Raw genomic sequence first — 6,604 nt, 5'->3', positions numbered from 1 at the left:
ATCCCTATTTATATGAAGTTTAACCTCACTATTTATTAATGAAACATTCTATTATATAACAGTAACAGTGCTTCAAAATTTAAAGCTCCAAAATTTACTTAAAGTAGTTTTTTTAATGTAAAAAAAGTTGTACTCTTTAATTCAAGATTATATTAAAAGTTAAAAGCTCATTGCCAAACATATTGGGTATGTTTGACAAAACTAGCGCTTGTTAGAATCTTGTAGCTAGAAGCCTATAACCCTAACTTGGATATTGTAGATTTTATTTGTAAAGAATTGTTGAGTATAAATATATTTAATCTTTTAGATGTAAAATTATATAAAAACAATATCTTTTTGTTTAGAATTAAATCTTAAGATACTGATTAAAATCTTGTTAAAGTTTTCCAAACATCAAAAAAGTATGAAGTTAAGACCCAAATCAGGAGAAATATAAGACGAAATAAAAAACTAACTATATCACCGCTTAATCAGATTATTGTTAAATGTTCACCAATGAAATCTTTTCGTACTCATAGTTGTATAACGTTATTTTAAACATGGACTGAATTGATATAATATTGTCGAGTTTTGAACGGTCAACACACAAAAGAAAAACGTTGCTGACTATTCCTGTAAGTCGAGCATAAGTTAAAGGACTAATAATGCAATTTACTAATCTCATTTCACTGAAAAAGGTATTGGTCAAACTTGCCACCTAGTATATAAATAAAAGGTATGGTTACTTGAATAAAGACCTACACGTGTCATTTTATTATAGGCCAGACGCCACTTTCTTAGGTAACACCGTAACAGCATGTTTCGCTTGCATAACCCCGCCCTTTATACATTCTGCTACCCAACAGTTTTTTCACGCTTAAAATTCGTCGTCTCATTCTCTCTCTCTCACAAAATTTCCGGTTATATTCCCGATGAAAAACATCACCGCCGGCGACGCTCACAACCTTAGATGACGACACTCTTGAACGCCGTCATTTTTGTTGCGGCACTTTTATCATCCGTCATCTCATTAGTCAATGCGCTCGGTGGTTCCGCTACCACCGTCTCTGTAACCTACGGCGGCGCGACTCCCATCGTCTGTGGCATCGTCGCTGGTCAACCGAGTCAACGAATTCAATGCTGGCGTAACGGGACGGTCTTCAACGCCTTCTATAACATCTCCTTCGAGTCCATCGCCGGCGGTCGTGATGTATTCTGCGGCGTAAGGTCCGGCGGATCCACACTCGTCTGTTGGGACTCTAGCTTAATTCCAAAACGTATTTACTACAATGAAACAGTACTCTTACGGAATTTAGCCATAGGCGACTCTCAAATATGTGCGATCACGAATAGTAGTGATCAGAACATTGATTGTTGGAGGAGCAACGCCGCGATTCCATCTCAAAATCATCAGTTCCGCTCGATTTCGTCGGGATTAGGGTTCACCTGCGGTGTCACAAACACCAGCGAGATAATCTGTTTTGGGAGCAATTCAGCGTCGGCGAGTAATATTCAAGGTAACTTTACGAATTTTCGCCTGTTAACTATCGCCGTCGGCGGTGACCACGCCTGTGGAGTAAACACTACTGGCTTTTTGATTTGTAGAGGTAATAACGATTACAATCAGACTAATGTACCAGATCATTCACCATTTGAGTTTTCTTCCCTCGCACTTGGTGCGAATCATACTTGCGCATTGCGAAGATTAGATAATTCTGTAGTTTGTTGGGGTGGAAGAGGAGGGGCTTTGGATAATGATACAGCTAGGGTTTCGTTCGAAACGATTGTTGCTGGATTAGATTTTACCTGTGGGTTAACAACTAACAATTTCTCTGTAATTTGTTGGGGAGAAGGATGGGTTAGAAGTAATTCGAATCCCCTAGGTTTTGAGCTTCCATTGAAAGGAATTCTTCCAGGTCCTTGTGTTCAATCTGATTGTATCTGTGGCATATATCCCCAATCGGAACAACTTTGTTCTGGTTATGGATCCATATGTAGGCCGTGTGATATAACCACTTGGGCTCCACCAATTCCGGCACCACCACCACCACCAATTCCGGCACCACCTACTAATCCGCCAAGGTCTCCACGCTCAAAACGGTTGACAAGAGGTTTACTGGCATTTGCCATTGTTGGATCAGTAGGAGCTGTCGCCGGCATCTGCACCATAATCTACTGTGTATGGACTGGTGTTTGTTTCGGCAACAAGAAGATTCACAACTCTGTACAACCGACAATCACCAACACTAATCCCTATGCGCCTCGACCTTCAACTAACAATCCAATCTCAAGATCATCAACTATCCGGCGACAATTCTCCAGAGGTTTCCGGCGACAAAGAAGCGGAACATCTTCAAAACAAGCAACAGACAAAGAAGAAGAATTCACATTCGCTGATCTTGCTCTCGCCACAAACAATTTCGCCCTTGAGAACAAAATCGGTGCAGGGAGTTTTGGCATCGTGTACAGAGGCAAACTCTTAGATGGGCGTGAAGTCGCCATTAAAAGAGGTGAAACAAGCGACAAAATAAAGAAATTTCAAGAGAAAGAAAGCGCATTCGATTCGGAATTAGTCTTCTTATCTAGACTTCATCACAAACACTTGGTGAAACTCGTTGGGTATTGCCAAGAAAGAGAAGAAAGGCTTTTAGTTTATGATTACATGAAAAACGGAGCTCTTTATGATCATTTACACGACAAGAACAACGTCGAGAAGAGTAACAGCTTGTTGAATTCATGGAAAATGAGAATCAGAATCGCTTTAGATGCTGCTAGAGGTATCGAATACCTTCATAACTACGCAGTTCCTCCCATAATTCACAGAGACATCAAATCATCCAATATTTTGCTGGATTCAAATTGGGTCGCTAGGGTTTCTGATTTCGGGTTATCTCTAATGGGCCCGGTTTCCGATCGCGAGTACAGACCGACAAAAGCCGCCGGAACCGTCGGCTACATCGATCCGGAATATTACGGACTCAACGTGCTGACGGCGAAGAGTGACGTGTACGGTCTCGGCGTTGTACTGTTGGAGCTTTTGACTGGCCGCAGAGCAATTTTCAAAAGCAGTGAAGTTAACGGTGGTGCGCCGATAAGCTTGGTGGATTATGCTGTGCCGATAATTATGGCCGGAGAACTTGCGAAGATATTGGATAAGAGGGTGGGACCGCCGGAGGTGAATGAGGCGGAGGCGGTGGAGCTGATGGCGTATACTGCTTTACACTGTGTGAATGCGGAGGGGAGTTACAGACCGAGTATGACTGATATTGTCGGGAATTTGGAGAGAGCTTTGGGATTATGCAGTGACAGCCATGGCAGCATCTCTAGTGGTTCCGATTGATTTTTTTTTTTTTTCAATTTTTTATGGGTTTTTGATTTTTTGAATATTTGGGAGGGTGATTTACCTTACCTGGGTATATTTGTAAAAAAAAAAAAACTGTAGATTATTTTGGATGCAATTGCTATTCTTTTCACGATTCGAGTTTTCTGATCACCGGCGGCGGCGGTGGTCGTGGCGGATAGGGTTTAGTTCCTTCCAATTTGACCGTGACCGGTTCTTTACGAAAAAATCAAAAAAGAAGACTAGAAGTAGATGTCACGTGGATGTGGAAGTTTGACGCGTTTCATTATTTGTTTTCGCATTAATTATTTTGTATTATTTGTATAGCAAATCATGTCATTATCATAATTACGAAGGGGATTAATTATAGAAATAACAAAATTGTGGACCTATTTATCAAATTGAGCAGACGGTTGGCTAATAATGTCAATAAATATGACACTATCATAGAGTTCGCATTTCAACCAGGCACCACCTATTCACTCACTTTCTTTATTATTGCAACAATCAACTCCCTCCCATACAACCCTCACCTTCACTACTACTTTGTTAAATTCCTTTTCCAACGTGTTGTTACGATTCAAAATCCATCGCATATCACCCATCCCCTTATCATTAAGATTTTGGTCTTCACTTAACGAAATTTGGTACTTTGTATTCGGTTAATGTACTCCTTGAGAAATTTCATTGATAAGATGTCTTTAGGTCTTTACATGCATCTTCTCTAGAAATAAGCCAAATAGGAGGCGAATGGATGATATGAGTACTTGAGTAGAGTAGACGGTGAGGTTATGTGAGATGACATGAGCGGAGTAGAGGGGTGACAGTGATGGTGATGGTAGGGTGTTATTTGCATAAAAAAGTTTGACATAAAACATTAGATGTTGGATTGATGCTATTCATCCACAGGTTGAGGGTTAAGTCATCTTTGAACCAAAATATGTAGTTTTTTTAGTAGAGTACGATGTGTGTGAGTACTCAACTCATCTTGGTCATATTTGTTTCCACCCGACCCAAATTAACCCTTTTGTGAACCAAGAATATCAAAATGCTTATTATTTCTGGAATTATTTTATTAAAAATAGATTGTGACAATAATACAAATACTCTAATCATATTTAATCCACTTGAAATTCAAGCCATGAGATGCAAGAAATTCGTAATAATATTGCAAATATGACATGGAATGCAATATATATATATATATAAAAGATCAATGGAGAACTAAACATCTTTTAATGAAAATAACTTGATGCTAACCAAAGGGCCTTTGGTAACGGTATCATGAATTGACGAATATGAGCCCTAGATAAAGGTTGACGGTTCAAATCATGTTGTGGACGAAACATGCAGATTTATGAGTAGTATAAATGGGTGCCAGTGTAAACCGTTCTAAAAAATAATAATATCTTGATGCTATTATCTGAAAATAAATTAAAATGTTATATAAATTAACTTCTTGAAAATCGTCGGTTATTGTACCTTTAAGTCTTCAACTCTGTACTTTTAAATGGTCACAACACTTGGTAAATCTTTAGGGCTATTTAGGGGTGTTCAAAATATCCGAAAACCAGAAAGTCGAACCTAAAATCCAAAAATCCGTGCTTATTTTAAGGTTAACCAAATCGATTTTTTGACTTTTCAGGTTTGGTTAACCGAACCTTTAAAATCTTCGATTTTTGGTTCGGTCACGATTTATGTTTTTTGTCATGGACGGTTAACCGAATAACTGAAATTTTATATTGTTATTAGTTTATTACTAGTTAAGAGAGTCAATATCATATTACTACTAATATAGTGTGTGCAAACTGCAATAGAATTTAACTATATAATAAGAAAATATCACGATATTTAGCGTATCAAAATTTTAGTATAAAATAAGGCAACAATTCAAATTATATATCCATCCAAAATTATGATTATAGGACAACCATAAAAATTAAAAATTGATTGAAGATATTCTTTGCTAGCCATTTTTAATGATGTTTATATTTTTCATTTTCTTTTCTCAACTATTATAGAATGATTTATGGAGCTTTTTAGTTCTAGAACACATTTACCAACTTTTAGACGGTTAATAGGTTAACTTGATAACCTTACCGGAAAAGAGGTTAACCGAAAACCGGTTAGCCGGATTTTTCGGTTTAGGTTTAGGTTCAAAAAATTATCAAACCTATTGTTTCGGTTAACCTTCCGAAATATGATTTCAGTTCGGTTAACCATCCATGAACACCCCTAGGGCTATTAGCTTGAAATCCATATCAAATTTATTTTATAAATAAATTACAAAATCATAGATAAAAATTGAAATAATAGTAACTGAAGAATCTTCAAAATTAAGTACACTTGCTTGTATACAATCTAACATTTAATTAAGGAGTAATGTGTGTCGCGTGAAAATATAAAGAATTCATGAAAAAGTAAAACTAAATATTTGGTTGTTACACTTCTATGATTGTACGTCTTATTATATAATTATTTTGAAGAATAATTTCAGATCTATCAACCGAAGCTCAAAATGAAGGAGATTCGAAAATATAGTATTTTTTTAATCAGGGTAGACACTTTTATTATAAAGTAACATAATTCGAGTTAGTGTTGTAAAGGAACCGAGTTTTAATATAACTATTCATGCTTGATTTAGACCTGAGCTCGTTTGAGTCAAATTTATCTAGTTCAAACAAAAAAAACAAAAAAAGAGTTCATAACATATACATATAATCGAGCTTTATCTTAGAAGGACTCGTTTGGAACATAGGGTTATCAAGCATTAATTAGATAGTACAATCACAGACTCTTTAACAGAATCAGAGACTCATTGTTAACTTCTGAATGAAGCCATTTGGAGATTGTTTCTGAATGAAGCAATTACAATCTCTATGCAGGAGTGGCTTTTCCTGTGTTGATGTTGGGCATTTATCTGGTTTTCAAAGAAAATTTACATGAAGGCGATTATTTTTACGATGTAATGGATACTTTGGAGATTTAAAAACTCTAATGGGGTTGGAAATTACTATTTTTGACAGTATTATGTTGCAATATTTTTCGTGGTTAAAAAATAGGAAAGTGAAATGTTCTAGCATCTGGATTTTTTGGTTTAAAAACCATACGTAGGTAGTTCTCTGTTTTTGTTTTTTTCTAGAGCATGGTTAATAAAAACTCTGCTATTAAAAAAATGACTTGGGCCATGTTTTCGGACTTGAAATCTATTTACCTAACAAATATCAATATTTACAATATTAAATTATTCTAGTGACACCTTTATTTTTCTAAATAGAAACATGA

The 6,604-nt window shown here is 36.5% G+C and overlaps 1 pseudogene; it reads left to right on the top strand.

Annotated features, from left to right (window-relative positions):
• Positions 1-815: 815 nt before the first annotated feature.
• Positions 816-3,720, top strand: LOC145128673 (putative serine/threonine-protein kinase-like protein CCR3 pseudogene; annotated as a pseudogene).
• The last annotated feature ends 2,884 nt before the right edge of the window (positions 3,721-6,604 follow it).

The sequence above is a fragment of the Lactuca virosa genome, chromosome 8 (genome assembly GCF_052849685.1).
Source record: "Lactuca virosa cultivar CGN04683 chromosome 8, Lactuca_virosa_CGN04683_v6, whole genome shotgun sequence".
Classification (NCBI taxonomy): Eukaryota; Viridiplantae; Streptophyta; class Magnoliopsida; order Asterales; family Asteraceae; genus Lactuca; species Lactuca virosa.
The sequence above is the reverse complement of the archived record's forward strand: the minus strand, read 5'-3'. Positions and strand labels throughout refer to the sequence as shown.